Below are 12,576 nucleotides of genomic sequence, written 5' to 3' on the forward strand. Positions count from 1 at the left end.
ATGTGGATACCCCTTAAAATTTTTGGATTCGGCTATTTCAACCACACCCGTTGCTGACAGGTGTATAAAATCGAGCACACAGCCATGCAATCTCAATAGACAAACATTGGCAGTAGAATGGCCTTACTGAAGAGCTCAGTAACTTTCAACGTGGCATCGTCATAGGATGCCACCTTTCCAACAAGTCATTTCGTCACATTTCTGCCCTGCTAGATCTGCCGTAGATGCTGTTATTGTGAAGTGGAAATGTCTAGGAGTGACAACGGCTCAGCTGCGAAGTGTAAGGCCACACAAGCTCACAGAACGGGACTGCCGAGTGCTGAAGCGCGTAGCGCGTATAACTATTCTGTCCTCGGTTGCAACAGTCCCTGCCGAGTTCCAAACTGCCTCTGGAAGCAACGTCAGCACAATAACTGTTTGTCAGGAGCTTAATGAAATGGGTTTCCATGGCCGAGCAGCCGCACACAAGCCTAAGATCACCATGCGCAATGCCAAGCATCGGCTGAAGTGGTGTAAAGCTCGCCGCTATTGGACTCTGGAGCAGTGGAAACACGTTCTCTGGAGTGACGAATCTGGGTTTGGCGAATGCCAGGTGAACGCTACCTTCCCAAATGCATAGTGCCAACTGTAAAGTTTGGTGGAGGAATAATGGTCTAGGGCTGTTTTTCATGGTTCGGACAAGGTCCCTTAGTTCAAGTGAAGGACAATCTTAACACTACAGCATACAATTGCATTTTAGACGATTCTGTGCTCCCAACTTTGTGGCAACAGTTTGGGGAAGGCCCTTTCCTGTTTCAGCATGACAGTGCCCCTGTGCACAAAGCGAGGTTCATACAGAAATGGTTTGTCGAGATCGGTGTGGAAGAACTTGACTGGCCTGCACAGAGCCCTGACCTCAACCCTCAACCTCAAAGCAAGTCCCTGCAGCAATGTTCCAACATCTAGTGGAAAGCCTTCCCAGAAGAGTGGAGGCTGTTATAGCAGCAAAGGGGGGACAAGCTCCGTATTAATGTCCATGATTTTGGAATGAGATATTCGACGAGCAGGTGTCCACATACTTTTCACCATGTAGTGTAATGTAGTGGTATATCAAGAAGCTGATTAAACAGCATGATCATTACACAGGTGCACCTTGTGCTGGGGACAATAAGGCCACTTTAAAATGTGCAGTTTTGTCACACATCACAATGCCACAAATGTATCAAGTTTTGAGGGAGCGTCCAACTGGCATGCTGACTACAGGAATATCCACCAGAGCTGTTGCTAGAGAATTTAATGTTAATTTGTCCACCATAAGCTGCCTCCAATGTCGTTTTAGAGAATTTGGCAGTACGTCCAACCGGCCTCACAACCGCAGACCAAGTGTAACCACGCCAGCCCAGGACCTCCACATCCGGCTTCTTCACCTGCGAGATCTTAAACGTATACCCGGTACAGCCAGAGGGGGCAGTCTGGTTTCAGTTTTTTCCTTCCTGCTGTGCTTCTTCTTGCTCTTTCAGGTCTAGGCCAGTTTACTCTAAAGCACTTTGTGACAACTATTGATGTAAAAATGGTTTTATAAATACATTTGATTCATTTACTATTATTATTAGATTGTATTGACCAATTTCAATGACTTGGCCTTCTCTTAAACAGATATGCAACCCTCTTTCTCTCCCATTTACACAGTTTCCAACATTCCACCATTGCCAGGTGAGCCTCCAGAATCTGAGCTGAATATGGCTAATGTAATTTAATATCCTATTTCTACACGTTTCAGCACGATGACAGATAACACATCTCAATTCTAAATGAAAACACAAAACATACCTTTAGCTACACAGGATGGAACATTTGTAATTTAAAGTGGTGGTAATACTTTAAGGCATTGCTTGCTGTTTGGGGTTTTAGGCTGGGTTTCTGTATAGCACTTTGTGACATCTGCTGATGTAAATGTGATTGATTGATTGATACAGGTACATTACATTATGATGTGTGCAGTGGCTGGAATGGAATAAATGGATGTTTGATCATTCCATTTATTCCATCCAGCCATTACAATTCGCCCATCCTCCTATAGCTCCTCCCACCAGCCTCCACTGGATGTGTGTCATAGACTTGTCATAAGTATCTAAACTGCTTTAAGTATCATCTTACAATGAAAGAGGGATTATTAGGGTTCTATTCAATACGTATTGCTGAAGCGTTATAGATTTTGCCCTAGATATGTAAAGACGGACATGCAGCGTTTTACCATGAACATTGCCTTTAAATCTAATTTGGGCTTTAGAGCTGTGTTACCGCGATCCAGATTGAATAGAGGCCTTAGCCATTTTGAGCTGGTAGAAAATCTGCCACATAACAAAATATAACATATTATAAGTTAATGTATAAAACAAGGGCTCATACATGCTTTTTAACAAATAATAAAGTTGTTAATGTTATCAGTGAAAAACATGCAGTATCATCCTCTAAATATGATTTCTGCTGGTGAGAAGCCAAGACTCACAGCATAGCCGACATCGTGGCTTACGCCTGTCACATGCTTCCCAGTCTAAACAGTTCGCACACAGTAGCGGTACGTGGGTAAAATCACTGAGCAAGCCAAGGCAGTAAAAAAGCCATATTATGTTGTGATAATTGCGTTGTTTGCTCTATAACCCATTAGTTCATACGCCACTGTGATTATACAATAAGGCTGTGACAACAAAATGACAACAGTCACACAGTGGTGGAACAAATTCAACTACCCATACTGTACGTTTATTTAATCACAAAACTGGAGAGCAACATCTGTCCCGTGAAGTCCACAAAGCAAATATTGCATGTAACAAACAGTTATATCACCTGCAGCATGGTCAAGCAAGTTAATGTTTTCGACAGTTGACTAAACAACTGATTTAGAACAACGGAGTCAGCACAAAGACAACAGGAGCACTGCCTCCGCTGTTCCAGCACTATTTCATCTTAAACATTTAAACATCAACAACTCAACAAGGCTATATATGCTCAGTTTAATACACTGAAAACAAAGATACCAAAAACAATTTAGTCCAATCAATGTTGCTAAATATCATGTGGCTGCCCATGGTACTGATTTCTGTCTTTGTGTGTGCGTGCGTGAAAACGGTGCCCGACTGGCAGGGGCGAAGGACACTGTCTACCGGTGTATGGCTAGCTAGGAACCGTTGTCGCCCCTGCCCCTTCTTCTGTGGGGTTTTTCGCCGGCTGGCATCCAACTTTTTTGTGCATTAACGCCACCTACTGTACTGGAGTGACCCCGCCTCCCGCCTGTCCTAGCTTAAAACTTGACCAATATAAGTATAAAGAGGGGTTCCTGCAGATGCGTGAATGCCCACTTGCAGGAACGCCCCGAATTGCAGGCCACAGTTGCATCCTTCACAGCCTTTGTCCTCACAAGTCTTTTCTTTGAAAAAGTATTGCAGCCATCGACTTCAGCACTATTGTCAATGGTTTCATTCTTGATGCAACACTCCCATCTAGTTGCAGTGAGGAGTACTTCAGCCAGTTGAGTGTCTGTACGCTACAGTGTGTGTGTGTATCTCCAGAGCACTGTCTCCCTGTTCATGCTGGTGTGTTTCTCTTCACTCTTCTGTCTTTACACTATGTGTGTCCCTATACTATGTCCCTCTGTAGTCAACTGTGTCTCTTTCTCATCAAATGTGATCTGCTTCTCTCTCCGTTGGTGTGTCTGTATTTACAGTACTATTTGTTTCTCAACCACGGTGTATATGTACACTACTGTGTGTGTCCCTTTTATCTGTGTCTCTGTAGACTATTGTCTCTTTTGTGTGTCTGTCTGTTATTCTCTCTACTATTGTCTCTTTCTCCTCTACCATCTCTTTCCACTACTGTGTGTATCCCTCATCTGTGCATGTGTACACTGTGTCAGTCCCTGCTATGGTGTAAGGCTCTCTTCACACTTCTGTGAGTGTGTCTTTCTGTATATTAATGTGTCTCGCTCTGTGTGTGTATTCCTCTCTCTCTACTGTGTGTGTGTGTGTGTGTGTGTGTGTGTGTGACTCACCGACACCTTCCCCGGTCAGAGTAAAAATAACACAACTTCTGTCCACTTTGAGAGAGACAGAGGATAATCTGAGCTGAGCAGGCAAGAGAACTGTCAGGTGTCCCGGTCCCTAACAACCTGACACCTAGCAACCAATTAGTGGGCTGCTATGTTACCTACCTTGATTCCATATGTATCTTGTTTATGTTGTATTTTTAGCCTAAACAGAGCTTTGAGATAACTCTGTAATGGAAAACGCTTTTAAAAAATGAAATCTATTACTGTTATTATCTAGTATCTATCTCTTGTCTGTTTCACAATGTCCTGTTGCGATGACTATACATTTTACTTGGGAATTAGAGAAGTATAATCTATCTTTAGAGTGCTCTGTATTTATCTTATCTACTGCAAGCTGCAGTCACCATTGTTGCATGACATCTTACTACACTGGGAGCTCTTTTATTTGAACAATATACATGTAATATTAGTCTTCGATAAATAATCAGATTTTCAGTTTTATGGTTTTCCAATCTAATTTAATGATTTCTCCTGACAGAAATGAAGCAAAACTGGTTCTGGATGGCAAAAGAAATGTCGGAGTTGCTGTTTTGCTGAAATGAATTACAGGCCCAGGCCTACACCTCTACAAGCACACATGCGATAATGACATTAGCAAGAAAAATCTTAAATTACCATCTCTTGTTTAGTTAAGAAACAGGGACCAAACATTGAGCAACTACCTCACTTTTGTTACTCAATATCTTGCTAATTTTCCCAAGACTGTAATGTCATTATGTAAGGGATAAACACTTCTGTACATTACTTTGGAAATAATTAATGATGCAGTGGGATGAGGTGGAGCCTGTCACTTATAAGCAAAACTCTGCCGTGCATTACTACGTGTTGTGTAAAATCACCATCAAAATACAATTTATACACTACAACCTGGTTCGATTCCAGGTTGTGTCACAGCTGGCCGTGACCGGGATTTCCCAAGGGCAGTGCACAATTGGATTAGCACCTTCCGGGTTAGGGGAAGGTAGGGTCGGCAGGGGATTCCTTTTCTCATCATGCTCTAGCGACTCCTTGTGGCATGCCGGGTGCCTGCAAGCTGACTGAGGTCCAACCCTGAATATCACTACTGCAAAGTCTTCAAAATGAATCACTTATTTTTTTCTCAACGAGCTGAACCGCCTTACAGAAGTTTGGGTTGCCCGCCTGCCCACTGGTGGCTTTGAGTCTCCAGAGCTTAATCTGGCATCTGATAGTTGGGGGTGAAAGTTTAGCCAATGAGTGGCTTCTCTATGGTTGTAATTTCCCAAACCAATTATCCCGATAGGATCTAAAACGCAGGTTCAAAGACATCTTTAACCCTGGCTGGTGCTTGTCTGTTCGCAAGCTGCTCTGTTCCTCCATCAACAGTGTGTGGCAACAGCATGTTGTGATGTAGCCTGATGTAGCCATTTTGTTGATTATTTTTATTGTGTAATTTGTAGTGTTTATCGCATGTGGAAATCAGACACACACACACACACTCTCTCTCTCTCTCTCTCTCTCTCTCTCTCTCTCTCTCTCTCTCTCTCTCTCTCTCTCTCTCTCTCATACAAGTTCATACTTATTGTGAGTGCAATTAAACAAATATTAGGCCTAAATGTGCATATGACACACTGTGATCACGTTATAGCAATAAAATAGTAATAAAAACAAAACATCACAAAACACAACACCACCGGCAGCAGACCAAAAAACAACAACAAAAGAAACACTAACCACGTTTCCATGTACAGTATTTAGGCGAGTAAAGTCATATCGTAGTTTAAAAAATCACGACAGCTGTGATGGAAACAGGACTACGACTCGGGAAACCATGCAGTTTATTAGGCTACAGAGGTCATGGCTAGAAGGGATAAAGCTTTTGTCAAATTAACGTCAAAAGTTGAAATGTTTTGCATTTTAGCTAACCCTAATCCAACCCTTTTCCTAACCTTACCTAATTCTCCTAACCTGCCACGTTAGTTATCCTAACCTGCTGCGTAAGTTCTCCTAACCTGCTACGAAACATCAAATCTGACGTTAATTTGACAAAAGCTGGATCCCTTCTAGCCATGACCGGCTACAGATGAAATAAGTTATGAAGAACTTCACAGGGTGGTGAAAGTGCACAGTATGAGTTTGATGCTCCTTTCCAATAAATGTTGAGGCTTATTCTGGTGACATGATGATCGATGCTTGACAAATAAAAATAGTCTTGCTCTTAACCATAATAATCTCATCATGTATTTGTATTTGTATTTATTATGGATCCCTATTAGCTATTAGCCAAGGCAGCAGCTACTCTTCCTGGGGTCCAGCAAAATTATGGAAGTAATACAATTTCAAAAACATTACAATACATTCACAACAGATTTCACAACATTTTAAGTGTGTAGACTAACCAACCTGAAGAGCCTACTGTATCTGCGAAGTGTTGGCTAGAGTGCATGTGCCAAGACCAGACTAAGCACATTTACTATTTAATGCAACACGTTTATGTGACAAAACTATCGGTAGAGTTGAAAATGCGATGGAAACACTGCATTATTCGGTACATGAAAACTTAAGTGAAAAAGTACATTTTGTGTACACTACGTCATCACGCACTGATTTCATCTGCAACAAGTCAGTTTGGTGGAAACACACCACTGGTGGGAAAATGCACATATTTTCTTTATGTGGATTTTAGAATATTCACATTAAAAATCTGTCGCCAATTGTATGGAAACCTAGCTACTGCCACTGCCACACAGATGAGTGAACCGACCCATCCATGCAAGGCCTCAGAGATACAAACTACCTGCCTTGGGTTCTCATGACCTCATCATAGCAGGTCCAGGGCGTGCTACTGCTCTTGGATCACATCAAAGAGGCCTGTATGTCCCAACAAACAGGCTCAAGTTCATTAGGTGACCAAACTGTTTTTTTGTCTGAAACTGGGATGTGGGTACGGAAGAGTATTAGGGCAAAGTGAAGAGAGAAAGAAAAAAAACGGTGATACTTTGAATTTTTTTGTTGCACAGATGGTACTTAAAAAACTTGAAATACTTCGAGAATAAAGTTGAAATATATTTTCTAGAATAAAGTCAAAAATAATATTCGTGAATAAGGTAATTTTTTTATTGTTGAATAAACTAGAAATTTAAGAAGGAAAGAAATTGCACAAATTAACTTTTAAGAAGGCACACCTGTTAGCATTCCAGGTGACTACCTCATGAAGCTGGTTGAGAGAATGCCAAGAGTGTGCAAAGCTGTCATCAAGGCAAAGGGTGGCTATTTGAAGAATCTCAAATATAAAATATATTTTGATTTGTTTAACACTTTTTTGGCTACTACATGATTCCATATGGGTTATTTCATAGTTTTGATGTCTTCACTATTATTCTACAATGTAGAAAATAGTTTTAAAAATTAAGAAAAACCCTTGAATGAGTAGGTGTGTCTTAACTTTTGACTGGTAATGTTTATTCATTATGAAAAAATTTAATAACATTCCACCCATGAGGCCACTAGGTCATTTGACTGCAGGAAATGGCTACGGTCACCCTGTTAAGTGAACTGAAGTCTCATTTTAAAATGCTGAAACTATTCCATTGTAAATATTTTTTTCAAAAGAAACAGAATATCGAATAGTCAAATCATAGAGTAAAAGCAGGTGAGCTGGTTCCTGTTACGGTCAATCCTGTTATGGTCAACCCTTTGCATTGATGACAGCTTTGCACACTCTTGGCATTCTCTCAACCAGCTTCATGAGGTAGTCACCTGGAATGCATTTCAACTAACAGGTGTGCCTTCTTAAAAGTTAATTTGTGCAATTTCTTTCCTTCTTAATGCGTTTGAGCCAATCAGTTGTGATGTGACAAGGTAGGGGGGGTATACAGAAGATAACCCTATTTGGTAAAAGACCAAGTCCATATTATGGCAAGAACAGCTCAAATAGCACTTGCTATAGCCTTTTATTTTATTTATTTTTTTAGATGGGAAAACTACTTTTTTATGAAGTTGAAGCTCTTTATGAGAGAATGTTAAAATTAGGTGAAATCAAAAAAAATATTTGACCAAGTTCCACTTCTCAAAGGCACCGAGTTGGTGAAACGACCCATGCAATCCAGGAAAGAAAATGAGTAGACGGCCAGTATGATGCAAAGACATTTTTTGTTAACTATACACAGTTTATATAAGAGGAACCACATGGACTTGGATAAGGGGGGCAGGTATTGCAATGCATATGGTATTGCAATACTGTACATGGCTGCATAGATGGCTTTAGCCGTTATGTTTTGTGGGTGGAAGCATTGTTACTATAGACAATTCTAAAGTATAGTTTCACCAGGTCATCTAACTCAGGCACTTCAACAGTGGCGCACACGGCATAAGGGAGCCAGGGAGGCATGTAATTAACCAAATCCCCTACTTTAATTCTGAAATATAACTGCAACTTTACTCTCAAAATGTTTACTTTATTCTCAAAAATAAATTTCAAGTTTATTCTAGAAATATTTCAACTTTATTCTTGAAGTTTAATTTAGACTGTATTTTCGAAATAATGCGTCTTTATTCTCAAAATATTGCAACTTTATTCACTACATTTTGACGTTATTCTTGAAAATTCCAATATTTATTTAACCTTCAGGTTTATCTAATTGAAATAAAAGTATCTGTTTTGCAAGAGATATTCATTGTTCTAGATGGCAATAACAAAAGCAATTTTTCGTTTTCCGTGGCTCACCCTAATTAAGAGGACCCAGCTGTGTCCGGAGCTGTGAGGCGGCCCCCCACGGTGAGGCGCTATGAGAGAGGATGAAGCAACAGGTTCACAAAGGGAGACCGACACACTGTTTTCCACCGTAGGAGTTGGGTATCACGGAACAGTGAGACCAATGGGGTTTCCAATCCAGACAGGTAGTGAGACGTGTTTTAATATCCACTCTAGAAAACGTTCTGAATGGTACAGGTAGAAATAAAATGAATAGAGCTGACTTCATTCTCTATTTTATCTGAAAAATAAATAATATACGTTCAATCTACATGATACATTTCTATCTGAAAGTGAAGTAATCTTATATACTCCTGAACGGGCTGTCGGGTGTGCGTGTGTGACAGCCTGAGGCCCCTACTTCTAAGGTGTGTGTGCGACAGCCCCCACTTTTGGCCCCCACTCTAAGGTGTGTGTGCGACATCCCCCACTTTTGGCCCCCACTTCTAAGGTGTGTGTGCGACAGCCCCCACTTTTGGCCCCCACTTCTAAGGTGTGTGTGCGACAGCCCCCACTTGTGGCCCCCACTTCTAAGGTGCGACAGCACGTAGCCCCTGCTTCTAAGGTGTGTATGCACGACTGTCTCTGAGCTGCAGGTGCCTGCCTGTGCCTCGTTGATTTGATTAGACTGATGAATAATAATGTATGAATAATGCATGGTTCTGTGAGCCAACAGGGAGCCCTTCATTATGCTAAACAGACACAACATCTATTCATTCCTAAAACAGAGGCCCTGCTTCCCAAATGGCAGCCTATTCCCTATATAGTGCACTACTTTTGTCTGTGTGTGTGTGTGTGCGTGTGACAGGCCCCCATTTCTAAGGTGTGTGTCTGTTTGTCTGGTGTGTGTTTATGTAAAGGTGTGTGTGTCAAAAGTGGTGCACTATATAGGGAATAGGGTGCCATATGGGATGCACCCAGAGTGTTCAAGTGGATCCACCTAAAACATCACCAAACAAAGTGAGATGGTCCAAACAGGACACAGATGTTCAAGGCTCTATGCTCCATGGCAGGGTGCTTGCGGATGGATTTAGCCCGGGAGAGAGAGGCCTTGCTTGGGCAAACGTGCCAGATGTGGATAGGTTATCATTCAGCAACCCACTCCAGAGACATCTCCATTAAATTTGAATTTGATCTATTTGTAAGATGAAAAGATAGTGGTTTTCTTTCTTTTACATTAACCAGGTTTCCATCCAACCTTTTTATGCGAGTAAAGTACATACAACAAAATTAATGACAGGCCTGATGGAAAAAGCTAATTTGTCGGTAAACTTTCCAAATGACGACAAAACAAAATACGCTAGACAAGGTGGATCTTTTTGTGTCTGTAAAATGTATTATGCGAGAAATGGTGGTGAAAACGCCTTTATGTGCAAATATTGATCTAATAACCATCATATCAATGTAAACTTGGAGTCACGCGATGATATGTTGTGTGGTCCTCCCACTACGATTCGAGTAAGCATGCATATAGGCTACAGATGAAATAAGTTATGATGAACTATACAGGGTGGTGAACGTGCACGGTGATGAAATATCGAAGGTCTTATTCTGGTGACATGATGATCGAAGCTTGGCTGCCGTTTGACAAATAAAAATAATCACGCTCTTTTGTCCATAATAATCATGTAGAGCGCAGGAGCCAAGACTAGAGTTGGCAATATAACGCAATTTTATTTGTGACAAAACCATCAGTAGAGTTGAAAATGCGATGGAAACCCATTTATCTTGTATTTTGTATTCGGTACATGGGAATTTAACCACAAAAGTTATGTTTATGTGCACTGCGTCATCACGCACAGCCTTTTATCCACAACAAGTCAATTTGACGGAAACACTGGTGGGATTTTTAAATATTGGCAATTGGATGGAAAACTAGCAAATACTTAATTCGTAGATATTGAATTTTGCCATCAATGCCGCCTTTAATTATATTAGATCCATGACACCCCTGGGATGTATCACAAATGGCACCATTTTATAGTGCACTAATGTTGACGAGGGCTCTGGTCAGAAGTGGTGCATTATTTAATGTATTTATGTTTTTGAAATTTTGCAGGCTGAAATCTCTTGAGATGCACCATCTCGTTTTCAAGAGTGTCCCCAAAAAATACAAATAAATTATAATATGGCACTACTGCAGGGGCGTCAGTTGGGCATGGCAGGCTAGCACAAGACCAAAAATGTAAAAGTAGGCTATAAAAAATTAGACTAAAATTATTCCAATCCCGATTAAAATGCGATGGCTGTTTAGCGTATTGATTGGTTGGCTTTAGCACGATGTGGCGCGTCGCTCGGAGAGAAGCTGACAACCTGTGTGCCTTTCTCTCAGAAGAGAGCGGAGACAGTGCCAATCAGTTTGCTTTGCCGGTCAGCCATTTAGACAGTGCGCCGATTGCTTTGAATTTGATGTTGGCATTTGAACTCGGCCTTGTAAGCTTAGTGGTCAGCTGTTTTATGCACCGGTTACTTTCACATTGATGTCGACATAGGCGATGCGTCCAATAGGCTAGGGGAAGATACGCTTCCCCTAAAGTAAATTGAATTTGCCAAAATTAGCTTTACAATTCCTCGTGCCTTACATCAATAAAAAAAAAATGAAAATACTACACCAGAGAGCATGATTTGGCTACAGAGGATCATTAGCTTCTTTTTAAAATGCTGTGGATTGTTTTAAGCCTCAGGCGCATTTTCACTGTCTTTATCATTGGAATGTTTTGTTGGGGACAATAGTTCTCTCCTCCAGGCTAGATGGACTTCATATTGTACAATTTGTGTCTCCCCTTTTCGTATGCCTAGATTAGATGGTTGCATTCAAGACAAGGTCATTTTTATTGATATGTTTGTCAGTGTCAGTAGAGTAGGCTATTAATTTGTGTCGTATAAAAAACAAACATATTGCTTATGTCTCCATAAAGTGGAGTTGAATTGCATGAAATGTGTTTATAAAAGGCAAACGTCACCACGCGCTCAGGCATGCATTGTTATGAACTGTTTGTTTTGCTAATAGTGATTGAGTTATATTATTAGCCTAAATTATAACTATGCAATCTACTCATCACATTAGGAATCTTACATTACTCTGCAAATGCGATGATAGATGCATGCAATCCTTTATTGTAAAGGTGGGATTTTCTGATAAGAAAATACAGTAGCTTCCCCAGCCTATGGATGTCGGCATTTGAAGTCAGCCTTGTGACTTGATAGCTTGTATTATGCATCTATTTCACGTTGCACTGTATGTGCCATTCCACAAGTAAATTAGTCAATTTATGTTGAGGTTGAGTTGTGGTTGACATTGTATATGCAGTTCGACAGACCTTTAAACCCAATATTGTGGTGATATGTGATCGAGATGTAGTTGTCCCTGATTGCACTGACTTTGCTCACAGCTGCTTGTTTGAAGAAGTGTACTTACTGTGATCAATATGTGGTTGTCCCACTGGCTATCCTAAGTTGAATGCACCAATTTGTAAGTCGCTCTGGATAAGAGCGTCTGCTAAATGACCTAAATGTAAATGTAAATGAATATGGGGTCATTTTTGTTTGTTTTTGCTTTTCTCCAAATAGCATTTTAGAGTTTTTAAATTGTGTAGAAATGCAGTAAATGAGCTGCGACTTCCAAAAGATTCCTTGGACGCACCCCCGCACACCCCACTTTGCCATACCCTAGGTTTAGCTGAACTGACATTACTGCACTACTGTCTAATAATAACAATAAAATAAAAATAATTTAAAAAACGTACATTAACAGCATAAAAACTACTACTAGGCCTACAAC

Source organism: Coregonus clupeaformis, chromosome 35 (genome assembly GCF_020615455.1).
Source record: "Coregonus clupeaformis isolate EN_2021a chromosome 35, ASM2061545v1, whole genome shotgun sequence".
Lineage (NCBI taxonomy): Eukaryota > Metazoa > Chordata > Actinopteri > Salmoniformes > Salmonidae > Coregonus > Coregonus clupeaformis.